This window comes from Microchirus variegatus, assembly GCF_963457635.1.
Source record: "Microchirus variegatus genome assembly, chromosome: 5".
In the NCBI taxonomy this organism is placed as follows: domain Eukaryota; kingdom Metazoa; phylum Chordata; class Actinopteri; order Pleuronectiformes; family Soleidae; genus Microchirus; species Microchirus variegatus.
In genome coordinates this window covers 25,737,596-25,764,887 of record NC_139806.1, presented here as the reverse complement: position 1 = coordinate 25,764,887, position 27,292 = coordinate 25,737,596, and the positions used below count along the sequence as shown (strand labels likewise).

At 42.1% G+C, this 27,292-nt stretch overlaps 1 protein-coding gene across 1 annotated transcript in view; it reads right to left on the bottom strand.

The window, feature by feature from the left end:
- The window catches only part of dchs1b (dachsous cadherin-related 1b), a gene marked incomplete at its 3' end in the record, with an annotated part of 85,763 nt that extends 78,293 nt beyond the window's left edge, over positions 1 to 7,470 (bottom strand). The window contains exon 1 of the mRNA XM_083890074.1: positions 7,349 to 7,470. The remainder of the gene's footprint in view (positions 1 to 7,348) is intronic.
- Positions 7,471 to 27,292: the final 19,822 nt, after the last annotated feature.

Genomic DNA, 27,292 nt, shown 5'->3' with positions numbered 1-27,292 from the left:
CACTCTCCTCTTAACCTTCAAGGCCGCGGAGAGAGTGAGCGGATAGTTTTGTTTTTCTGATAATAACAGTGATTTTTGTGGGGGAACATTTGTTTGGAAGAGGAAAAACCACAGAGAGCAAGAAAATGAGGGGGGAAATGAAGAGGTAATGAAACTAAAGAAAAAACATAAGGTCGGCATAATAAAAAAACAGGATGGTGTGTTGGGAAGTGTGTCCCTGAAGGTGAAGAAGCAGCTGCCATCTACCATCACTCATCGCCCCTCCCCATCAGAGCATGTTTAATGTCCCACAAGGGCAAGTTGACGAGCTGAACCATGTCCAAGCCGCTATGTCAAACATTATTACCTCACTGGTTACACTATGATAAATATCCTTATTGTGGCTCAGTGTAATTAAATTACATATCTATTAATTCTCTAGTGATTTTGAGTTTTATCTGTGAACAAACATTAAATTATCTTTAATGTAAACTGGAACATTATCTGGGAGAGAAAACTGTCAGTTAAAATGTACAAACATGGTCATTTATTGGAGAGTTTTACTATATTTGGAAGTGCAGGAAATCCAAAAACTAACAGCCACTTGATTACAGCACAATTATAGAATTGTAACTCAATTAACAATTACGATCTCAATATTTTGCAAAATGACTTGCTTGAATTCTGGGCATGGTTTCCCAGTACTTACACTTGTAAGGACAACATATTGATTTACATTAACTCCCTGGAGGGATATTCTAACTTTAAATGCCTCACCTCAACCTTTACCCCAACCTTAACCCTGTCACATTAAAACCAAAACTTTCAAATTAGTTAGCGGGAAGTGACTCTTTTCTCAGAGTTCAACGTAAAAGAAAACATTCTGTTAATAGCCTAAACAGGGTCAGAGCAAGAGAAACCATAGATCCATCTTGTAACTTAAACACACACACATGTGCAGACACATTTGTGAAATAATCTGCAGCACGGATTAACAGCAAACCAGGCCCAAAGTCATACCAGGTTGTGTTATTGTTACAGAACCCAGAAATATTAATCAAAGATAACATCTTACAAAGAGAAACTATACAGCTTTAAGAGACAAAGAAATAGTTATTTCAGTCAAAATCTGTAATTAGTCATCAGGAGAGTGACTCGGCTTATTAGTTATTAAATTCTCCATCAACTCTCATGTTAGTGGCGCGCCAACAGCTGCTCTACAAGAGAATGCCTTCGTATCATGTTACGCCATTATATTTCTCGGGGTAAGCCCCGTGAATTAAGTCCGTCTGTCTTTGTTTTAATTCATCCTACAAACGTCAATACTCATTGGCTAATAAAGATCCAGAGATAAAACGTGGGACGTGATGAGAGTTTCTGAGGTCAGAGAAAAGAGAAGTCGCTGCTAAACTGCTCAGGAGTGATACGATTTCCTGACATCAGCGTCAATGGAAAACATCGAGTAAAGGTCAACTTTGTCAGTCTTTAAATTATCTTTCCCCCCTTTTTGTCCTCCGACTTTAAAGTGCGTAACACGTTGCTCTACCTGAGCCGTGATGCCCGACATGCGGCTCTGAGCTCTGCGCGAGTGTTTGAAGTTACCAGAAGCTCGGATCATCTCGCTCACTTCATTAAAAACACATGTGACACTGCGCAGACAGGCGCTCTCCTCCTTTTACCTCCTCTGCCTGCATGCTCGCCTTGAGCCGGCGCTTAGACGCGTCTCATCCATCAAGCGAAGCAGATGGGCAGCAGTTACCGCAGTTCATTCATCTTTACTCTTTTTCACATTTAAATATGTGTCTCTTTCCGCGTGAAATTAAAACATCACACATACGTGGCACTGCAAGGATAGAAACAACCTTTTACCGATCTCTTAACAAAGTTTGAGGTTGCATTTCAGATAAATTCGACGTACTTTCAAATGAAAATATCACTGTCATTAGTTGCACCCCCTGCTGAAATGTATCTATCAAATACACAGGTATATCTTCCATCTGCTTATGTGCACACTGAGAAACGGACACGTTTCTTCCATCCATCTACCACGATAACGAGAAACCCAGAGGTCCAACGATTTAGCCACACTTTGGCACCCGGGAGCCAGTGTCACAGGTCCAACCCACGGCGAAGCAGCAGCAGCAGAAACTCAAGACAACACCAGGCTTCAGCGGACTTCCATCTGCAGCTTCCGCCAGGAATATAACAACCCGTTTTTTCAGTCATCATCATCCCAGATCTTAATCATGAGCCAGCTAACGGTCTGGCTGCACTGTTCTGTTTGGATCAACGCTTGCTGTCAAATTTTTAAGATTGCACTCTAGTAAGTCAGGCCATTACGAATTTGGTGTTTTTGAAAGGGTAGTAAAACGGATCCAAGCTGTCTTCCAGTACATAGCCTTGCATATAGAACCTACTGTCTACTCTTACGGTTGTCTTCCCCATTCATCTGACCTGATCTTTAAACTCACATAATTCCATCAATGCCAGAATCAGGACCGTGATCAACATCAAAGCCAGCTACTACAGAACTGGGCTTCAGAACAAACAAAAATGGAATTTGACCAACGAGAATCTTCACCTTGGTTTGAGTGAGTCCATCAGTCAATAATATCTTCTCCAGATCAGCAGATAGATGGCTCTTCATAAGGCACGTAGGAAGGTAAGATCTGTACAGCCCAGGGAGGGGAAAGTATAGAACACTGTCCAAAAAAGAGGCTTCAGCTGGAGCTAAAATATGAGGTATAACCGCAAACGATTATGAATGAGGGTTTGATAAAATCCACTCCAACATAAACACATTTCTCTGACCACACATCGAAAAAGTATGGACTCGTACTTCATAATTCAAACACTATCTCCTCTTGTGGTTTCAGCAAGGATGGAGGAAAAAAAGCAAGCGAGGATTGGAGCTGCTTAGAAACTATTTTATTGCGGGTGGTCAGCGAAGAAAATAAAACAGCAAAATTAGAACCTAATGGTTTTATCTTTGTTGAATTTATGATGCACACTGAAACAACGCCAGGCATTTTTACTGATACGCTTGAAGCTCTGCTACGCATGTAGAACCAACCTGAGACAGCTGCGTTTGAAAGCCAGAGAGGTTTCAGATGCCACTTTCCCACACGACAGCACACACACACAGCTCAGATTTTACACTGCCGTAATTAAATTTCACGATGATAATCGCAGCAGGATGGCAGACATGGTGACTGTCGCTGCCATGGCAACCAAGAGGCGCTCACGCCGGAGCTAATGAAATGGGAAGCAATCAACGGAGGGGATTCCTTATCAATGGGAATCTTGTTTTTATTCTGTCTCTACTACCAATGCTATTAATAACTGTCTGGCCTTCCTCTGGGTGAATGATGAAAACACAAAGGAGCTTTCCAGGAAACTCAAGCTATTCCCTCACGCATCCATTCACCACAGCACCGGGTAGAGTTTACATGCAGGCTTATAAACTGAAATCAATTTAATCCCCCTCAATATTGAGTATTTAGTTTGTGTTATGTCTCGGATGGTGGTCCGAGGGGTAAATACAAACACCAACACGGGTCCCAGTGCAGTGAGTGAAGGACGGGGCTCGGGTAAATATTTCCACTGGCTCATCGTGGAGCCAGAAAAGAGAAAAACAATCGTATTTATGTTACCTTAGGTTCTTAGTTGGCTGTCGATCTGCTTACCATTCGAAAATGCGGTGAGCGTGTTTCTGCATTGTTAGGACAAATGTTACTTCGTTCAACATGTTTTTATTGTGCAGATGTGGCACTTGGGTGTTATGGGGTTGGCATACAGGACACAATCAGGGCTATAATTGAGTCAGGTAAGGCTGCACGTGTTGAGGAGTGTTGTGTGTGTGCTCGCATGCAAAGTAACGAGGGGAGTTGCTGAGTCACTTTTCCGATATTTGTACTCAGATCATGTTTCCCCATGTGTAAAAATAACAGAGGAAAAAACAGTTCTGGGATACAATTAGACAGGTTTTTGTTTGAGCTGCAACATTTGGGTGGGAAGATGCTTTCTGTTGGCAGCAGAGCTCTGTGATGAGTCGATGAACTGCACAAAAGCCTTGACTCTATTGTACTTGTAGCGCCTTTGTGTACAAAATTAACAATTCAGAGTCAGACATCTGACTCGACCAAGAAGCAGTAACAGAATAAAATCATGCACGCAATAAAACTTGAGTGGAAACGACAAATTGTTCTCCTTATGTGGGTTCCGTGGGCGCCACAAGGAGGACAACAGTGTATACAGCACAAGCAGGACCCCAGCGTCAATGTGGGTGGCAAATGCACAGTTTGATTACACTGTATATCTAAGGAGTTTAAAGTAAACTCTCCAGATTGCTTGGGATTTGCGGAGAAATAGAGCCTCAACATTCCCTATTGTAATACCATTAGAATAAACAGAACAAGTCCCCAAAGACTTTGAACTGCTGGATTCGATTTCATCTTGAGAAAAAAAGCAAAAACACAAATGTGATGAAGTCATGGCAGTGACGACGCCAGATGCGACACGACAGTTGACTAAATAACAATACTGTCGTGTGATTACGATCATGTGTTCCTGTGTTTTGGTCGTACCAATTTTGGAGCATTCACACCAGGATAGTCCATTACGCTGTTACAACAGTGTGTCTTTTCGGGGCTATATTGCCCAAAACGAGCACTGAACAGGAAGAAAAAAAACATGAGAAAGAAGGAAATCCAGCTCATTGATTGACCAGGATTGAAAAACGGAAATCAATCCCCTTCAGGCTGCTTGTTCAGCACCAAAACAAACAATGGAGTGACAGCGAGCTATCCTCACTTCCTCTCTTTGGTTCGCTGGATAGTCCGTTTGCGTTTCCCAATGTAAACGAACCGCACCAGGGTTCACTTGAAAGCCAACCCATGTTTTCAAGCAGACCCGAGTTCGCTTGTTGGGTCTGCAACAGAGTTTGGATGAGCTTTCACACCTGCCCAAATGCAGGATACGATCCTATCCGAGGAAACAAAGCGCCCTAAGAGTAACAACATTAAACTGAGTGGACACCAGTGTCATTGACAGCTGGTATTGTCCAATGGGAGCCTCAATATGACCATGAGTCAGGATTCTGGAGGCTTCATGGAAGGATGATCGCACAAACAGTTACCACTTGAAGGGCCAGATTTCTGTTGAAGCAACAAATGTAGGATAAAACCAATCAATAATTCTTCAAAATAATTACATCATCAATACTGATGGAAAATAATAATCTCTTTGTGCTGCCCTGCCCAAAATAAACATAATGGATACCACTCAGTCACCTGCCCACACAAACTGCTATATAAAGTCATTCAGCAGATGCTGTTGAAGTGCACGTCTTCAGAGCACATCAATCTGGCAGAGTCGGCATCATATCCATCTGCACAGATCCACATTAAGTGCAGGGCAATCAGTGCACTGTTTACTTTGTTGATAAGCTCGACAAAAACCCTTGACATTGCACCTTGATACTCTAGCGCTCTCCGCTCTGACGCTCCAGTCACCCACAGTGTTAAATATGGGCAGAAATGACAAAGCACCAACATTCATCACCGCAACCTTCATTGGCAGTTAAATGAAGATGAATAAGGACACCCTTCAATGGGAGGTCAAGAGGTCAAGAGGTCAAGATGAACACATCAGCTGCTGCCCTCCAACCAAGTCACCACAGCATCAGATTAAGCTCAAGTCTGAGCTCAATTCATTTCCATTACACATTTAATCCGCATGAATAAAACTGCATTGTGGATTCATGAATTACACAAAGAACTGACTGTATCTGAATCTAAAGGTCTTCATTGCTTTGTTTTGTTTCAGTGTGTTCCTGTGAGGAAGACCGTGTACCTATAAACAGCTGATGTGAGTGAGTAAATAACTGTGAGATGTTTGTACAAATATGAGCTCGACTCGGTGGCAAGAAGACACGCATATGGTTCCTGTTAGAAAACGTCTCGCTGCACGCTTCGTCACTCGACCAGAAACCAAACTCTCTTACTGCTCTGGTCGTATGCAGACCAAAGGCTGAGGCCAGCACACACAAGACCATGTAAGTGGATCGTGTAATAACACAAAGCTCTGTATCCCTCCTCAGAGCAGAAAAGAAAAGAAAAACAGGAGCTGAGAATCGCCAGCGGACACCAGATATGACCATTGTGGTGAGGTTCTTAAAAATGCCTCTGGGTTTTCGATTTTGGCCATGTAAACATATAAAGACAGCTCTGGCCGCTATAAATACACCTTGTGTTGGGAAAAAAATGTCATGATTATGTCAGAATCTATTTGCTGGACGGTAAAAAATGACCTTAAATCATCTTTGTCTGTTATACTTTTAACTCCACTTATTATAAGGTCTTTCCACTGAGTCTCTCTGCATTACTTTTCTTTATAGCGGATGAAGCGAAACAACACTCAGTATCAGTATCAGTCTGGTCAAAATCACTGGATTACACATTGAGGGGGAAAAATATAACATCTGATACAATCTGAAAAGTCTTCATGTCACACAAACGCTACTCTAAGCACTGTAAAATGTAAATAAATGAGTCATTTCTTCTTCTTCACGGTTGCAGAATGTTGCTTACACAGCTTGAGCATCATGTTTTTAAGATATCTTGGTGGTCGATTCACCAGCAAACATGTGATATACGGTTAAACGCGTAACAAGATGTATCATAACATATTGGAAGATGCTCAAGGTTGCGGTACCAAAGCCAAACAGGAAACCTAAACCAAGTGCTTTGCTTAAAGGTTACCAGCAGCACTTCAGACTCTCACCACTGGCGGTTCCTTGCACTATCACATCACTTGGTTTCCTCCAGGAAACGGTTAAATAAAAAAGTTCTGGCCCACACTGTGCACTTCATGGTGTTTCCCATTAAGTGGTTCTGACCTCTCTCCAAAACAAAGTGTATTCACTCTAAGTTGCCAGCTCTGGGGAAGAAATCACTGACTTGCTGTTATTAAATAGTTCCATAAGAAATAATAAACCCCTGTACTGGCTTATTACACTGATATCCCTTTCATGTTCAGCATATCATTTAAATGGAGAAACACTCTTTTTCTTTTTGCTCTTCCCCCCCCCTGCTTAGCTGGCTGGGCTGTGAATGGTAATCAATAATCAATATGAGGCTATGCTGCATCACCATTTCTTTCACCGATACAATTGCAGTCCATCTGGTCCATCCCAGCCAGCCCTGACCCTGCAGCTGCAGCTGCAGCAGCTCCTGCAAGGTGCAGATGCAGCAGCAACCAAGCCTCCACCTCAGGAAGAGAGAGAGCCACTGCTCCAGCACATTTTATTACCCTACAGTGTGTTTCACATTTACAGAAGGGTGTGAGAATAAAAGGAGCTGTCACTTACATTCATCGGACTGCGCCGCTCCGCTGCTGCTCTGGATGTGCGCTCTCGATATCCCCCTCGCTCTGGAACCTGATTAGTATGCAAACGGTTTTCCAATTCCCTTCTTCAGGCACAGACAAATCCACCAGGGCAAAATCGTGAATGGAGCGCTTCCTTTCTTTTTCTTCACATAAAATCCACCACAAAAAAAATGACAGTTCCACAGCTTTTCCAAATCCGGCAGACCGGTGTACTGGTGCGTCTTGGTCAGGTGAGCGCGCCTGGATCACAGCCTGCAGCTCCGCAGTGTTCCCACTGTCTCGCTCTGATCCTAACGGTTCCTCTGCTCTCCTTCCTTCGCTCAGCATCCAGTCACTCAGACCCGGTGTGTGTGAAAATGTGCGTGTGTGTGTGTGCGCTCTGCAGCTCCAAGGCACCGTGCGCCACACCGACTGAAAGCCGACTCCTCCGCTGCAAGGCCCAGCCCCCCTGTACTCCTCTACTCCCTCCTGCCTCCTCCTCCTCCTGCTGCTGCTGCCTTCACAGACTTGGGTTGCTAATTTATTCGGGTAGCAGCAGCAGCAGCAGCCACACAAAAGGGGGGGACAGGGGAATACGGTAGGAGAAAGAGAGAGCAGAGCAGACTCTGGTGCCCCCAAGCTCCGTTCAGTGGAAGTAGTCTTTGAGACAAAGGAGCAGCAAGCAGCATCAAAAGAGTTCCTCAGCCCAGTATGACACATTATTCATGGGTGTGAGTCATTTGGGGTGATGATGTTTTTCATCTTCTTACTGTTAGAGAAGTAGGACACAAAAACAAAAACAGGTCCTGAGCATTAATTTTAAAGAATTCACAATAATCATATTGTGGATGTGAAGGTGCCAAAACTATCTTTAAAAATGCGGCATTATGTGTGTGATGGAAGTGAAACACTTGTCCAACTGCATTATGGGTGCAAATGTGTCCCAACATGTGATGCAAAACACAGGATAATTATTGATAATGAATCAAATAAAACTGTTTAGCGTTCAGACAACGTCCTGAATCAGTGTTTTCCATGTTTTTGTTTTGTTTTGTTTTTGTCTGACAACGGACAGAAACAATGGTAAACAATAGCAATTCATATTGATGAAGTAAAGGTTGTTTTAGGTTGAATTTGTGTCGTAAGCTTCTGCTGCTGAATTTTGACCGTTTAGCTTTGGTTAATTGTGTCCTTTCAGACTGCTGTACAAATATGATAGTGCAAGATGAACAATCAACACAAAGCAAGGCCATTAAATAGCTTTTATGATATAATTAACAATTCACTTTAATACTCCAAATGTTGGGTCATGCAGACAATGACCAGACCTGACATTCAAGCTTTGCCTCAACATGGAATAGAATCATTAAACAGGGCTCCCACACCTTTCTTGACATCAAGTTTAATGACATTTTAAGGACTTTCCAGGACCAATTCCCTCAAAATCCGAGGATCAAATGTGCCGACACAGCTCTTTTATTAATTCGCAGCACTCTCTGCATCTGGACAAGCGATTGTCCTTGAGATCTTGGTTCAAGTCGGTCTGTAATTTTCTTTGGTGAGACAGACATCTTGGAATCTGCATTGAATCTCATGTAATTAGGTACTAGTAATTAGGACTCGACATTTGTCCTATGTAGGCCTCGTCTATGTAACTGCAGGACGCATGGTAACAAACGTTCCTGATTAAAACTCTTAAACTAACTACTGCGATATTGGCTTTATATTAGCTTTATATAGCCAGCAGGTTCTTTAGTGTTTTTTTGGGCGCACACACAGTTTCTGCCAATAAACCCAATAAAACGTCACAGAATGAACAGACTCTGTGAACTGCTCATTTTACAGCACAGCTTACACTTATTTTCCAAAGGAAATGTTACACTCTTATTAATGTCCTACTTTTAACCTTAACATTGAAGTTGCATTTAAGATATAATTTGAAATCTCTGCATGTAGAAGCTCGAGACTATAAAAAGAAAAGGGTGTTGGGTTCAGCTCAGACACACACACACACACACACACAGCCACATATATGCAAAATGTACTCACTCTTTGGGTTGCTTGCATCAGCAGTTTGGTAGTCATGCATCACCCCCACATTTTAGGTCAAGCATCCACCTGCATCGCTGCAGCACGAGGGAGACGGCGAGGGGGAGGAGGAGGGAGAGAGAGGATGTGTGACTGCAGGGAGCTGAGGAGGGAGCGTCGAAAAATAGGGACAGTGATCAATTCATCACCTCCTCGTGTACAAATAAGTCACTTCGCACTGTGGCGTCTGTGGTGTTTCCCAAATCCTGGTCCTCAGGGATCCACTGCGCCAACAACACCTGATTCAAATGGAGCTAATCTAGCTCTGCACAAGCTCTGATAATGAGCCGCTCATTTGAATCAGGTGTGCGAGGACCGTCGGGAAACACTCACAGGAAGTTGTTCATTTGCACTGTACTTATAAGCTATACGTTTACACACTTTGACACAGTTTACTTTCAGGTCAGTACTATGATTTATGGGAAACCAAACATAGTAATGTCCCACTTTTTACACATTGGAGAATGAATCGCCTCTCAGCGCAGCATATTATTTTAATGAGCTACTTGTTCAAATTAACAAAGTATAGCATTAAATCACAGGAACAGCAAATTGCTTGAGGATGATTGAAAGGCAGTTACTGTTTTCTCGAAATTTAAATGGTATAGTGTTTTTTTTTTGGTTGTTGTTATTGTTCAGAAATCAGTGCAATTTCCTCAATCTTGTGATAACAAATGATACACAAATTGCTTAACTTGCCTCCCCAGTCTGTATTTTCTGTCTAAACTGCAGTGTAATTATTGAATATACAATATACTATAATAAAAATAACATGTAAACTATATATTAAACTAAGAAAACAGATCATAAAACAATTAACTGAATGGAAAAATTAAGTGTTCCCTGCAGGGAAAACTGCTAACTGTCAGGAACTACGGTGGCCTTTGAACAACAAAAAGGACGTAATCTGCGTATTAATGCTTATTCTAAGGCTACAAAAACTCAACTATTTTGGTTTTAAAACGATAATTCATCAATACAAACATACTTATCATTATCACTTACCATTTCTGCTAATAAACCATCCTAAATTTTACACACTGGACTTTAAATAATAAAAGGAAAAATAAGTAAATCACTACATTAATAAATTTCCCTGTAGGCTTTGTATCTCAAACTGTCATCTTTGTCTTTGTCCTGTGTGTGTGTGTGTGTGTGTGTGTGTGTGTGTGTGTGTGTGTGTGTGTGTGTGTGTGTGTGTGTGTGTGTGTGTGTGTGTGTGTGTGTGTGTGTGTGTGTGTGTGTGTGTGTGTGTGTGTGTGTGTGTGTGTAGGTGTGGGTTCGCGTGTTTGAGAGTAAATTTACCCCGGCATCAAACTTGTTGTGTAAAACTGACCACAGAGTTGCATTTACACAGCTTTAAGCAGGAGCAGATGGCGGCGGAGTGACAATTTCGGTGGGGCTTCCCACGACGGAGGAGACCGGCGCGAGATTTATATCTCTGCCGCACTCGATATCCTCAATGTCAAATCTCCCTCTTGTCTCTCAGTGACAAATACAAACACACACACACACACATACGCAATCACGCACATGTCCACACAAAAACCATCTCTGTCATGATCATGCAGTGGGATTTTAATCAACAGACGTCCTGTTCCTCATTTTCTCCCTCTAACCTCACGATCCACAGCGTGACCGAGATAAACCCTGCTCCATATTTCAGACCTAATAATCACACCTCCGAGATTTATTCCACCTTCCATACATTCGCAAGAAAAACAGATTAAATCAGCACATGCAGAGCTGTAAATTTCAACCAAAGTTACTTATCTTTTGAAGACCCGCTATAGCAAGGTCTGACAAGAGCATTTATTCTAGTAGCACTAGTAGAATGGCTTTTTTTTCTTTTGGCCCACTAGTGTGCAATCAAACCTTACTCGTAAACTACTGTGCTGCACTAGTAACACTACTCTGCCCTACTAGTAGGCATCATGCACTAGTAGCCAAAATGCAAACAAGTAGCACTAGTAAGGCATTTTTGACCTCACTAGTACTATTAGTAAGTACCAAATGGCCATTAGTAGTACTAGTAAGGTATGTCTTACCTTACTAGTAAGGTGTTTTTGGCCTACTAGTAGCACTAGTAAGGGTCCAAATGTTCACTAGTATTACTAGTAGACATTTCGAGCCTGCCTGTAGTATTAGTAAGGTCAGAAGATTCTTACTAGTACTAGTGGCCATTTTGGTACTAATTAGTAGTACCAGTAAGAGCCAAAATGTCCACTAGTAGCACTAGTAAGATGATTTTGACCATAGTGAGGCTCAAAATGTCTACTAGTAATACTAGTGGACATTTGGACCCTTACTAGTGCTACTAGTAGGCCAAAACACCTTAATAGTACTAATGGCCATTCTTGCTGTGACTACACTCTTAGAAATAAAAGTGCGAAGTAGAACCATATAAGGTTCTTCAGCTTGTCCTCATAGGAGAACCCTTTTTGGATCCAGGTAGAAACTTTTCATAAAGGTTCCACCTGGAACCTTATTGGAGGGTTCCACCAAGAACCCCTTTAAAACCCTTTATTCGGGAAAGGGGTTTTAAAGGGTTCTCTGGATCAAAATGGTTCTTACTGGAACCATTAGTGTTACCAAGAATCCTTTCTTCAGGAAAGGGTTTTTCAGAAGCAAATGGTTCCAGGTAGAACCTCAGCCCTTGTAGAAGGACCCTTTTGGAACCATAGTTGCACTAGGGGGCAGGGGCACATTGGTTTGCTAGTAAGGTTTGATTGTGCACTGGTAGGCCAAAAGTGGAACCCTTTCTTCAGGAAAGGGTTTTTCCTGAAGAAAGGGTTTTTCAAGGATCTTGGTAACACTAATGGTTCCAGTAGGAACCATTTTGATCCAGAGAACCCTTTAAAACCCCTTTCCTGAATAAATAGTTTTAAAAGGGTTCTTGGTGGAACCCTCCAAAGGGGTTCCAGGTGGTTCTACCTGGAGCCAAAAAGGGTTCCCCTATGAGGACAAGCCGAAGAACCTTATATGGTTCTACTTAGCACTTTCCAGGTAGTTCTAGGTGGTTCTACCTGGAGCCAAAAAGGGTTCTCCTATGAGGACATGCCAAAGAACCTTATATGGTTCTATTGAGCACTTTTATTTATATAGTGTAGTAAGACACAGTCATTCTACTAGTGCGCCCCAGTAGTTCTACTAGTATGCCATATTGTCTTACTAGTGAGGACAAAAAGCTTACTAGTACATGTACCTTAAGTCCGATATCAAGGATATTGACTAAATGCTTAAAAAAACAGTTTGCCATACACATCTGACCGTGCAGCTTGTGGTCGCCGACAACACAACAATGAAATTAGAGTGACATGGTGGTTAACCAACAACTAAAGTGGCTGCAAGGTCATTTAGAAATGCCTCATTAGGAGTTAATGGAGGAGCTTGTATTTACTGGCTGTATAATTGTACTCGTTGGCTGGGCCTCTCTCTCTCTCTCTCATACACACACACATACACACATACACAGCAATGCAACTGATGTGAATCAAAGCGAGTAAATTACCCAAACTGACATGTTTGCATGTGCAGTGGACTGCAAGGTGAAAACTGTAACCTAACGGGTTTTCATCCTCTGGAAAACACATCTGAAAGAAGTCCTTGATTGGCAGGCAACACAATATCCCAGTTCTGTATTTGCTGGCAGGCTTAATGTGAGTATTTCCACCATGTTTTATATCATTCAATTCTTATCGCTTCATCTCTTTGGATTCAGTCCCTTTCCTGTCACACACACACACACATATTCATATCTATCTCTGCAAAATGACTGTTCCATTTGTGTCATTTAACTCAGGGTCTTTCTCCCTCCGTGTGTCCCCACAGACACCGTTTGACCCTGTGTGTGTGTGTGTGTGTGTCCGTGCAGGTGCGAGCTGTGGCTAAGTGATCCACCTTTCCTGTTCGACAGGATGAGATGAAGTCACGGCTTCACGCGGTCACTCTCGAGCCAAGAATGGAAAAGAGCGGTGGATTAATCAGCGCTTCCTTTCCCAGAGTCAAAATATCATTCATTTGAGTTTTATTTAAGAAGCGTTTTTTTAGGCAAGGTTAAAGCTATATAGTATCCAACTAACCCTGTTGTTGATGTTAATATGCTTCCTCTGTTTGGTCTTTGTGAACAGACGGGATGTAACGTTATTTGTTTGCTGCGTCCTTCATTTGAAAGCCGTGAGACTTGACTGAGGGAGTGTTTGTGTGTATACACCAGCAGCTCAGGGGCGGAGGGGACAAGAAGTGTTTATCCCGCCGAACTGCTGAAGTTGAATTGCGTTTTTGGTCATACTCTAACCTCTAAACTGAATAATTTTTGGTTTGTGGGCAATAGAAAACATTTGGGAACCTCGCTTTTCCAGGTTTGACAAACACTAATCAACATTTTTTATTGTTTTCTGGCATCTTAGGGACCAAACAATTACGCGATTTCGACAACAGATTTATCGATTATGAAAATAACTGTTAGCGCAAGCTAAACTAGACCGAACATATATGGCAAAATGACACGTTACAGCCACTAAAAATTATATTTATACCGTTTATATATGAACTTGGAAGTCAGTAAATCTGCTTCCTGTGAAACGTCTGTAGCTCAATATTTTCTCAGGTGATACAAAAAGTTTGAGAACCACTGTTCCACATGGATATTGGTTATCTTCCTTTCCTGGTGTGATGATGTTGTCGATGCCTTGTTCCTATTAAAAGCTGCATGGTACTGTTTTAATTCACATTCTGGCTTTTTGTGACTTTACTTGATGAAAAAGCTGAGAAAATACAGTTATTATGCTGCATATCCTCCATGACCTCTATTGTGGCCCAAAAACAGCTAAACTCCCGTCACTGAGACGTGTTGCTAATGAGAGAGATATGCTTTAAGTTAATTTATGTCAAATGGAGTGAAATCAAGTGGAAGAGTCCATTTGTGATTCGTTTTTAACACATTAACACTTTTAGATGGAGTAAATGAGCACCAGATGCAGGGTGTGGGGGAAAGTCAGAGAGCAGTCGCTGTGTTAGTTTTGGTTTTCTCATGGTTTTACTGTCTCATATGAAAAAGAAAACCAGCAGTGACAATTTTAAAATCCCACACATTAGTTCATTAGCACATGGTGGACACTTTCACTTGCTTTGTTCCCTTTGCCCCTGGAAACAAATGTATTTGTCTTCATCCGTGCATGCAGCGTATTCTTAGGGAGACTATTATAGGTTACTTATAGGTTCCACTCTCCCTTCCGTGCAACCATACATTGGCCCAGTGACTTTGGCTGTTCTTTCAAAGCGACACAGTTGTCCATTTCTGCAGATGTCACTAAAACGGGACCAATACTTAAGTATATAGGAGTAAAAAGTATTGGATTTGAATTCACGGGAGAAGTTCTTATGCTCTTCCAACAGAGACAAAAACAAAGCTTTTACCTCCCTTTGCTGTTGGCACACACTTCCCGTTGGTTGTGTGCAGTTTCCTCACAGATTTCTACTCGTCTGCAAGGGCACGTCCAGCCTGCAGACTATTTTAGGGACTCCGACGATAAATAGAGTGAGGGATGACAGACCAGGAAGAGGGCATTGTTGTGTGAGCAGATCAGGGAAACGGTGTTTTCCTCCAGAGCAAAAGATTAAAAAAAATAAACACGGAAATCTCACAAAATCTTCCACATCCCAAACGGAAATTGCATCAGACGTTAAATGATTACAGTTGTGATGTCATTACGGAGGTTGCACGGTACATAATTTTAAGAAATTTACAGGCATTAACTGTATATTTATATCACAGAAAAAGCACTTTCATTTCACTGTTGATTTACGATACAGGAACGTGTTTGTGTTTTATAAAATACTGCTAAACAAGAGTAAAATACTTTAAGGAATAAAAGACGCAGTAAAATATGGCAAGTAAAATATTTAAAGTGAAGTTACAATAAAAGGAAAGTATTGCTTAATTGCACAACATTTACTACATGACATAATTGACTGTAAATATACAGTAGATTGCTATACATCTAATCTGAGCCTCAAATTATTTCACCCTTATCTTGAATTGTATCACCTCCATAATGTGCTTAGTGTATGAAGCAATATCTCTCCCTGGCTGATATATATACAGTATATCTGATAAATAATGAAGAACTTCTGCATTTGAAGTTGGCCGTCTTCCACTTGGCAAGCTTCTCCTGAGAAAGGTCTCCCACAGCATCCCCGCAGAGCATCGCTGAGAAATGTATCTCATATGTTCATGCGTGAGGGACATAACTTTTGTCCATATCGGATGATCATCTCGAGGTAGAGAGTGAAAACAGGAAAGGATTTCTCCCTGTGTGTCTTCGAATGCGGAACGGTATCAGAAATGGAGATTAAACAGTTCCTCTGACGAGTTTCCAGGTTTTGTGTGATGGTCGAAAATCCACGGGACACAATCCATCTGAGGGGTCCTCACATGCTGTTGTGAATATCCAATATTATCGCATTCATTCATTCACTGTCTATTGCTTTATCTTTCGCATGAGGGTCAAGGGGAGATGGAGCCAAACCCAACTGACAGGGTGAAGGACACCAGTCCATCACAGGGCCAACATGAGATAATCAACCATTCACTCAGTCAATTTAGAGCATTTATTCTCAAACTTTTCCTCACATACTTCACACACTGGTATAGTGAAATTAAATTAAGGTGAAGCGAGATAAAGTGACTTATTTATCTATTATTTGTTTCATTTTCTACACTCTCCAGGCAAAATTACTCAACTCTACACCAATCACATACCCTGGTATTTCTAATTTTCCTCCAGAAGAAGCTCACGATCCACTAGTGGAACATGTTCGATTTGGATTTAGAGCGTCCAATTAACCTACACATACAAGGAGAACATGCCCTCAATCAAACAAGGATTAAATTCCTCGAAAGGACTCGAAACTCAAACTGCACGACTTGGGAATTCAATTCATACATCCATCCATTATCTACCGCTTTATCCTCCACCGGAGGGTCGCAGGAGGTGCTGTGCCTATCTCAACTAACATAGGGCGATAGGTGGGGTACAACCTGGACAGTTCGCCAGTCCATCGCAGGGCCACATATAGAGACAAACAACCATTCACTCACACTCTCACACCTATGGCCAATTTAACTAATCCCCAAATTTGCATGTTTTTGGATTGTGGGAGGAAGCCGGAGAACCCGGAGAAAACCCATGCACACACGGGGAGAACATGCAAACCCCTTGCAGAAAGACACTTGATCCAACCGGGGCTCAAACCCAGGAACCTGGGTCTTCTTGCTGCAAAGGCGAGAGCGCTAACCACTACACCAACCGTGGGCCCCCAATTCAATCCAATCCAATCCAATCCAATCCAATCCAATCCAATCCAATCTAATCCAATCCAATTTATACAGCCCAACATCATAAACACAATTTCCCTCAAAGAGCTTCACAGTCATCCTATATCCTTAGACCCTCACATCTTCAAAATTCAAATCAAATCTCCACAAAAAACCCTTGTGCAGGGAAAAATCGGAGAAACTTCAAGGAGAGCCACAGAGTAGGGACCCCTCTCCCAGGATGGGACAGATGTGGAGTAGGTGTCACAAGTTCAGCAGATTACAGACGGACAACACATTTACAAAGACAGGAAAGAGAAGAAAACCGGCGACCTTCTCACTGTGAGGCTACAGTAATATCCACTTATTCACCGCGTGACCCCATTTCTCTCGTATCCCTCATACACCGTGCCGTACATGTGCGTTGTTCCTGTTTCTTGTTGAAAACCAATCATCATCACATCCCGCTTAAGAGCGGCTCTCCCACTGGTTCAACCACAGGAGACAAATCCTAATTCTTCCACAGGGATTTTCAGCAGCATCATTGCATATAAGCGGCGGCAGGTGGTTTGAATATCACCGTGTGAATGATGCACGATATATAAAATGTCTTTTGGCCGCTATCACTGTACATCCCATCGCTTTGGACTGATTTTTTTTTTTTTATGATGACACCTTTTACAAATCTCTTTTCCGCCGTCTCATCGCCTTCCCGATCTCTTCCTGTGTGTAACTCATCCGTTACATCAACACCTGCAATATAGCTGCAATCGATATCTGCATCGCGCCCTAATCCGGTCACATGACTCATTTTTCTCCATGACACCACGCTTCCTCCTTCCTCCCTTTTATCTGAATGTTTTATTGTTCGAAAAAAAAACAAATCTCGAGACGCTTTAAATCAAGATGGCCTCAGTCTAATGAGATCGTTTACGCTGAGAGAAAACTATTTAGCTGCTGGCTCAGTTTCATGCCATAAAACCTCGGTGACCATGAAACATGAGCTTAATGGATTGATAAGAATTATAAATCTGGCACAAATTTGTTCCATTTCGTAAATGAAAAACAGCTTTTGTGCCGGAGAAAATTCGAAACCCGCAACAGTGCCGCGTGGTTGCAGCAGCCAGTGCTCTCGTCCTAGTTCATTACACTTCCTGAATAGCTGCTGAAAGGCTTCTTCTACCTCGCAATGTGCTTCTAATACAATTGTCAAGCAAACAGGAAGTAGCCAAGGCAGAGAACTTCCTGTATGAGCCGATATACAGGCCAGCTCCTGCACTACGGGCACAAGAGGTTCCTAAAATGTGTCCTTAGTGTGTGTTTGTGTGTGTGTGCCATTCAACATTCCACCCCCGCTGCTTCCTTCCCTGCCCCTGCACAGCATCGTGGGAAAGAGCGAGTCTCACCTCCGAACGCCACGCTCGCTCACTCACCACACGAATAAAGCAGCATCGGCAAGGACAGATTTAGTGGCTGTCGCGAGGCCAGATGTGATGTTGTGTTGCGCTGTAATGACACCGTGCCACTAATGTGCCACACAGACTGCCACGTTCCCATATTTAGAGCGGATTGCAGATGAATCACAGTGTGTGTGTGTGTGTGTGTGTGTGTGTGTGTGTGTGTGTGTGTGTGTGTGTGTGTGTGTGTGTGTGTGTGTGTGTGTGTGTGTGTGTGTGTGTGTGTGTGTGTGCGAGAGAGTGAAAGGGGAGGGAGAAGTGTGTTGTTTTGTTTTGTTACGATGCACATTTTTGCGCTTATCTGATTTTTCCATTCATACCAAAGGTGAATTTCCTGAAACCAAACGCATCCCACTGGAACAAACATGATACGCACACATTCCTTTACATGCTCTGCCTTTAATAGGATCAGATTGAAGCATGCTTTTTTTTTTTTTTTGTCCATCCTAAAACTTAATGAAAAGCTTAAAGCGAGGTCAAACACAAGGTAAAATAGTTCTATGTGGTTAATTTTAACGGGTCTATTTGTCCAACAATAAAAGTCTCCATCTCTGACCTCAGCATCATTCCTCAAAATAATGAAAATGCATATTTATAATGTTATTTTTGTGTGTTGGGGGCCCTCTTAACCTTGGCTTGGCCTGTAAAATTTTCAGCTTCGGAGGAAGAGGAAGATGAGAAGGTCAAGTGCATGTTGGGGAGATAAGTCATCCCTCGCGCTGTCCGTCTGGATCGGCTGCTTCCTGTTTGTTGTTGCGCCAAAGTGTTGTGCCGCGGAGATAAGAAGGCTTGGACTTTTGACTCAGGCGGAACAGAAGCACATCCTGCGGCGGATGCCATATTGTTCGTGGCTCCTTGTCACACAGTCGTCACACTGTGACCTACGCCTGTTACGACCTGCGACTGTTTGCACGTCACAGTGCAACGAATGACAATGAATCAATGGCTTTTTCTGTGAAAGAGGTGGCTAGGTTTCCACACTGTGATTCAAATAGAGCTGTACTGATTCATCATTGGTTATTGGTTATTGGTTCAAAAAGTGCTACTATTTACCCTAACCCAAAGCCTTTAAGGCCCTGGTACAATTCCACACACATGCAGTGCATATCACTGACCCTGGTATTGTCGCGCATCAACATCCTGCAGTACCCCAATTTACCATCGGTGGCGGCCCAAGTCTGGACGCAGGGAATAGGACACATTCCTAGTTTCCAGCTCACAGCTGAAAGGACGGTCAGGCAGGGGAGCAGCAGGGGTGTCAGCCTGTTCGTGGGTTGCCAGGTTGAGGCTCGGATGGCTACATTCTTAGCACCTTCTTCTTCTGTTGTCAAAATGTTTTTTTCTGTTTTGTGAGCAGGGCGCGATAATCCCCCTACTGGTGGTGGGGCGGAAGTTCAGTTCATGCATGCACTGTCAAACGCTCTTTGCACACAGTTCCAAACTCTGAGCTGATGTGGTGCTCATTGGGTAGTATACCAGGGCCTTAAGACCCACCCCCAGAACACAGAGTGACCAATCACAGTGCGGCATTGGACAGAGGTCTGACACTTCTATGATGGTTCTCAACTCACTCCATTGAAAAAGTGTTATTTTATGGACTTATTTTGTAATTAGGTTATTTTGGTTAAACATTGAGCCTGTAAAAGCAAATCTACTTTTTGTGTGTGTGATGTTTTTTTCTTTCCAAAACCATAAGAAAACCCTGAAAACAGAAGGCTGTGAATAAAACCATGTGGAGAGCTGCAACTGCCCATCACCCTCAAATTATGATGTCTCGACCGAACTTGCACCTTCCCACAACATCCGCAGGGAGTCGGCTCCCCGATACCTGCAGCAGACAAAGAGGTGTGAAAACACCGCCTGGAAAGGCAGACTCCTTTGTCTATTGGAGGAATGTGAAAGGGGAGTTGCTTTGGTAAAAATGTTTTGGGCTCACTATGCTTTGGATCTTTCTCCAGCTACGACCACTCGTGTGTAGATTGACCTTTTCTTTGCAGAGAAAATAAAACCTTGTCGGCCAGCAGAAGTCTTTATTTCATTCTTCACCAGCAGCAGCAGCAGAGAATTTCCACAACAATGCCATGTGCTCATAGTTCAATCTTGCAAATATCAACAAACCCAGTCAATTAATAACTGATAATGTCAGTTAACTCAGTCAATGTTGCAGCCCTAAATTTAGGCTGTTATTATTACCACTCAAAATGATTATTGTGAGCTGAATGTAGACTATGTACAGTGCTAACAGCTAACACTGAACCCCGACCTTTATTTCTCAAACGCAGAAACTTGCCAAACAAAAGAAGACTTTATAAAATCCTCAAACATAGACAAATTTACGGACCCAGCATTATTTGAATCTGTGCCGTTTGCAAGTCTTATCCAAACATATCTTTCAATGCTTCTGGAATTGTGTATAAAAAAACGGGGCAGAATCTGTTTTTAACATATAGAGCCCGAAACGTTGCTTTAAGCACATTCTTGTTGGTTTTTCAGCGAAACTTCTGGTATATGTTTACATTTAGACTGGAGGAGCTGATACATTATATTCACAAGGTTTTGTGATACAGTTTTTCTGAAAACTTAAACTGCTTATCTCGTTTGGAATCGGGGACAGGAACTTAAGGCCACTTTGAGTCTGGAAAATGGTCAAGAAAAACTCGCCAAAAAAAAAGGGCTTTGTAACTCTCACAGCTGTCTGTGGCTGGAGCCAGGGCAGAAGCTGGACTCAGCTTTTTTCTCATTCTTCCTTGAGTGTGATTTATGTTGAGACGTCTCCCTCCTCTTCAACTGTTTTTGATTGTTTGCTTTGTGGAAGAGTTTAGGATTTCTTTCCCCCAATAAATTGCTGGCTGCGGAAAGACAACAATCAAGATTTTTTGGGTTTCTGAGCAGTGCTGTGTGCAGCAGCGATCGTAATGTGTTTATATTGTGAAATTAGAGCCGAGAGATGGAAAGTGTCCAACAAAAAAAGTTAATATTGGTTCATAAGGATGTTTGGGTTACTTTGGCGAGTTGACAAAAGTACACAGTCTTGGAAAAGAACAGGGAGAAACAGTGAAGTTAAGTTGAGGCCACTGCAAAAAAAAAAAAAAAAATGCAGCTCAGGTTATGTGTGTGAGTAAATCTTCATTAAACCTGAGTCCAGAGAATGTTTTATCTGTTTTGGACTGGACTGATGATACAGAGAGGCCAACGTGTGCTCTCTCTCTCTCGCTCTCTCAACTGCTTCAACTATCAACACACAGTTTGTGTAAGGAGGCAAACGAGAAGGACGGGATAAAATAAAAGCCCTCAAATGATTTTTCCAAAAGTCTAAATAATGCTACTCAGTTTGGCAGAGTGTCCTGGAGGGAGCAATCAGTTTCACCCGCCGCACAGACAATAATCATTTATCTCTCGTATCGTGGAAGAACATCTCTGCCAAAGTGGAGATGTGCGCGTCTCTCGACATGTGACGCACCGTGCAATTATTACATTATCCACAGTCTCCTATAACTAAGTGGTTCATGAAAGACACACACACACACACACACAATCAGAGAGAGACAAGTGTATTTTCTGTAAACACATTCAGCTCGACTTGGATAAACACATTAAGGTTAAGTCTAGACTCGGTGATAAGAGCTGGAGCCGGACAGGAGCCACTGATGATGTGGTGTGAGGGTTTCTTTTTTTTTGCATATACAAAGTTTTTCCCCCCAAAACTAACCCATACAATTTCATTTCATGCTGTCTTTTTTTATCAGCCCATACATACACACACTCACAGGCTTTATACTTTATAAGGACACAGGACCTGGTTTTCTGCAGCTGGGGCCCATCTGTTTAAGGTTTGAAGTGTTGTTCTTTCAGAGGAGAGTCTTCTGCGTATCTTGAGTGAATATTGCAAGATCCTATTGCCTTTCTATCATTTCAAACCTGGCCGATCTCCTCTAATGTTTGGCATTTTCACCCAGAGAACTGGATACTTTCCTTTTGCGGACTGTTTTTTTGATAGTTGTGCAGAGTTTGAGAAATATTTAGACCAGCCTGTCTGGCACGCACAACCACGTCACATTCAAAGTCCCATTTCTTCCTCAGTTTGAACGTCAGCAGCTCATCTTGACCACGGCCACGTGTCTAAATGTTGCTGAGTGGCTTGCATCGATGAGCTGAACAGGTGTGATCAGCGTCAGTCCTTCCTCACCTCAAGGATTTAGCTTTCTTGTCCCCGGCAGCTTGGTAATCAACAAGACCCAAATATTTACAGCAGCTTGTCTGCCATCAAAACACCCTCTGTAATGACACATTTATTCAATTACACTTGGATTCACAGAGATGAAATGGGCTCGGCGGCTCTCGGCCAAAGTTGCGAGCATTTTTCCACCGACAACTGTATCGTCCCAGCGGCTTTGATTCAAAACAGACCCGGGAGAAACTCTGGATGCTTGTATGACATTTTGTTAAATGCTCTCCGTAAAGCATTTCGACCGGTGAGGAAATCATAAACACCACTTTTGCACGATTCCAGGGCCAGGTAGGCTGCTCGGAGCCAACAGGAGGGTGAGGTGTTTTTTTGGAAGGAAGCCTTTGGCTTTACAAAGACCACTGTATAGGAGCTACCAGTGATTACCTACAACAGGGGAGGTATTCTCCAATTTACAGCCATATTTCGCTTTTATTTAACTTTCCTTTTTTCTAACATGTATTCCCCTTAAAAGTTTATGAATAGGCCGGCCACAACATAAAATCTTTCCAACTCGCACTGTCGAATTAGTTTTAGACATTTCTTTTCGATGTTAAACATAAAAATCTGCATGTAGTATTTTTTATTTGAATAACAGCAAATGTATGAGATCACTATGAATGTACAAGGAGGCCAAGAGTGGCAGCTAATTTTTCATTTTTTGTCCCAGAACGCCTGCTTCCATATGAGTTTGGAACATAATACATGTGGTTACACGGTTCAGCAAAAGTAAAATACTGCTCCGCGAGATCATTCCGACGTCTTGTCAGGGCAACCCTTTTATCACATTTGTGTTGTAAAACAAGAAGAATGGTTTTAGTTCCGCCTCTGTGTGTTCATTATCTGGTTATTTCCCTGTAGTGCCTAGTGTAGCGTATGCTGCAGACAGTGTGTAACAACAGTAACATTTGCTCACTGCGATGGGGCTCCCAGCCCTGAGGCTGAATTTGATTTTAAAAAGTGTTAATTTTACAAAATGCAATCATCTGGTTTTGCACAAAATGTGTGAAAACCACATTTTGTTGTACATTTCTCAGTGCCTTGCATCCGACTTAATGAGGCTGTCTTCATTTTTCTGCAGTAATGGCAACTGTCAGGCAGACCTTTGAGAACAAGACACTGACATCATGTTGACTTCACTTTTGCCTGGTCTCTGTTTCTCAAAAATCTGCAAATCTGGATTCTTGAGCGTAATGACAATGGTTACACAATCCACATGGCCTTGGCTTGCACTCATCCCTTTTTCCTACTTCGTCGTTTCTTTTTTAATTTACCTCAGGGGGCGACGACTTCATGCTGTCCTTTGAAACATCGCAGTTTTGTTCACGGTGGTGAAATATCTATGTCAGGTGAGGGGAGCGGGGGGATTGTGGAAAACCGTGTGTGTGCGTGTGTGTGTGTTTGTGTTTCTGCCAGGCAACCGCTGTTTTCTTCCCCCCCGAAATTTTCCAACGCATTATTACTTAATTGCGCGCTCGCACTCAAACGCAGCGTACACATGCTCGCCATCATGCCACAGAGGCAGCTGCGAGCGCTGGCTTACATGAGGACAGAGCGGTCACTGTGTTTCGCATCATTCTCCGCACATACAGATAGCCCTAGATGGAAAAGCAAGGTGGTGTGTGTGTGTGTGTGTGTGTGTGTGTGTACGACCGCAACCCGAAAATCTGCTGCAGTGCTTAGGATACCCACCGGCTGTCCACATCATAGTGACCACTGATTTCGGAGCTCTGTAATCACCGAACACAGGACTATTTTCGTGCAATGTGACTATGGATTAGACAGCAAATTGCCAGCCATAGTGAAGCGTTGCCATGGAGAGGGGTGGAAGTTGCTTGTAAGGAATAATAAACAGAGTTGGATTGAGATTAGACATGACATGTCTGAGGGCAGCGGCAGCTGGAGACGTGTGTGTTTGTGTGTGTGTGTGTGTGTTTATTTAAAAGGGATAGATTATTACAAAGCAAGAGCGAGAACCGAAATCGCATTTCATCCTCGCATTTAATCGCCTCCATTTGGGGACGTTTAACTGTTGACTGGTTCCTCATTGGCTATTAATCAGCTGGGTCTAATGACAAGCTGACACAGCGATAAATGTTTCGAAGCTCAATCTCTCACATATGTGTCGGAGACCCCGCAAGTCTTCCCAAAGTTGAACTCTCGCACATCGTGTGGTCGCAACTGTCGTGAAAGTCAGCACAACCCAGTAATGAGCTCCTTTAATGAATTGGAAAACTGTTTGCAAACGGAAGAATGTCGCAGCCCTTAAATAAGACTTAAGTAAAATAAAACTGAAGTCGGATATTACTCATGTCATAGTAAGACTGTCTCATAATTCTCATAAATTTGGAACAGGTTTCTGAATATCTACACTGAGTTATTGCAAAAGTTTGTGTTTCTGTCCAGTAGAATTGTGTCTTGTGGTGGAAGCACATAGTGCAAGTGTCTGAGGACCATGAAGCACCAACAAACTGTCTCAGAAGTGGATTCTACTGCTAAAAATAAACCTGGACTTTACGTAGGAGTTCAGAAACTTATTTTAATCAAGTACACGTAGACGTTTCTCCACTCGAACACACCTCATTCAAATGAATGGCTCTTTATCAGGCTTCTGAAGAGCTTGATGATGAGCTGACCATTTGAACCAGGTGTCTGAATCACAAAAAGACCAAATCGTGATTAAAGTAAGTTTGGGAAATCCTACTTCTATGTACTTGCGTACTCCCGTACTTGTGAAACGCCATCAGTCTCAGTCCAAGTACTTCCAATTCAAGTTCCAATTCTCCCTCCGCCGATTTTACCATTTTGCATCGAGTGGTAACTTGTAATAAATCTTTTTCTAAGATAATTTGAGGTGAGAAATTTGTCATTTAGAATTCAAAAATGTGGTTTGTGTATTAAGATATGGCGTGTGTCTGCTGACTCGGACGTCTTCAATGTGATCAATAGACTTGGTGTTGACGCGTTATTTTCTTTTTAATGTAAAAGTGACAGTTATTATAATATATACTACTCTACACTGTTGTAATATATTATATATAATATATCTATTTTCCACATGGCACTGTATATTTAAAAATAATAATAATGAATGAAGTAAACATCTAAAATGTGAAAATAATAACAATAAATATATATGCATTTATTTAAAGTATTTACATGTTCATTTATAGGTAATTAGGCTTCAGTGCTTGGCGCCACCCACCAGTCAAACAGTAGAACAAGGAAGTACGCAGCTCTTCCAAGTACTTGTACTCGTACTTCCCAAGTACATATTGAGAAACGGTCACAGTCCACTGCCAGACAACTTGCCTGCACAATCAATCACAGCTGCTGCTGTTTCTTTCACCATGCAGCTCCAATTAAATTAAAACGCACTCTGAAGTATCTATTAAATGTCCTAATGAACGTAACAATGTGCAAAGCGGAAAATGAATCCCAAATGTTTCGCAATCATTTGAATCTCATTGACAAAAGCCAGATTTGAAAAGCCATGCGTTAGTAATCAGTAAATTAGAAGATGAAGACGCAGTTTTAAAGCGCTTATTAAATGGGACTCCCATTAACTGTCAGACTGCTGACAGAATGGTGCGCATCAGCCACATGTGCTTACACACACGCAGGATGGAAAGATTTGGATTGCACTTGGGTTGCTTTCAAAGAATCGGAAAAATAAACTGTGAGCTCATGCTGATGTAGACAAACAAAACAGAAAGTGGCAGAGTTGTTTGGAACTCGAGGCACCAGCATGGAGGACATCGCCACGTCTTCTCTCAGCTGTTCATCCGGCTCAGACGGCGCATCTTCAGCAACAACATCTTTTTCTGCTTTCGCCAGGAATGTTATCTTAAGACGGGATGAGGTTTTTACGACATGATGGATATATTAGGTATGCTGTTAGAGTTTGTTTATGAGACTTAAAAGATGCAGAGAGCTGGTTAACCCTGAGGTGTTTTTGTAAATCATGCCAACGAGGAAGAATCTGCTCTGGTTCTATCAATGATAGTGAGTTTTCATACGACCAAGCAGCAACTGGTTGTCGAGTCACTACATTGAGTTAAATTACTCAACAGTTTCCAGAAAATAAATGTTACACTCTGATTCACAAAAGAAAAAACGAAAAGATGTGAATGTTTTTTATTATTAAATCAAATACAAATGTACAGTTCTATTTTATTAATTGCGTGTGCGACTCTGACACTTGAAAGTGAAACCTCGCCCAGATTCTTGCTTTCTTCTTTTCCGCAGCTCCCTCAGATTCACATTAGTTGTCAAATTCAACGCCTGCTGTTGATCATGTTTGACAACGATCTGTTGATTTGTAGACAACTGATGATTGTCGTTACGAGCTTCACAGCCGCTAAATATATTTGTGATTATAAGGTTATATAGCTTCATAAACACTTTTCATAGCAACCAAGTTGCAACTAGAATGGTGAACCATTGGACCACATTAACAATAAAGAGTGGACCGGAAAGTATGACCTCCGAATGAGCCTTTTATATCTATATCAAGAGCCAGAAGTCACCATTTTGGACCAATATGATTTTACAATAGCTCACAATGGAAACATCTTTTGGATAATCATGAAGGATGATCGGCTGCAACTTGCAGCCTCACCATTAAATGTTACACACTGTCCCTTTAAAGTTATAAAATATGGAACTATTTGGCTTAAAATTTGATCTGAGAATCTTTGTTGGGATTAGGAGCAAAATAATTCTCAAAAATATAAAATAAGATTCAAAACAATCTAATAACACTACTTGGGCATGATGCTGAACTCTGATTGCCCCCCGATGGCTGTGCCATTACTGTGTGAAAGGAATGTGTGAGAAGAATCACTGTATGAACAT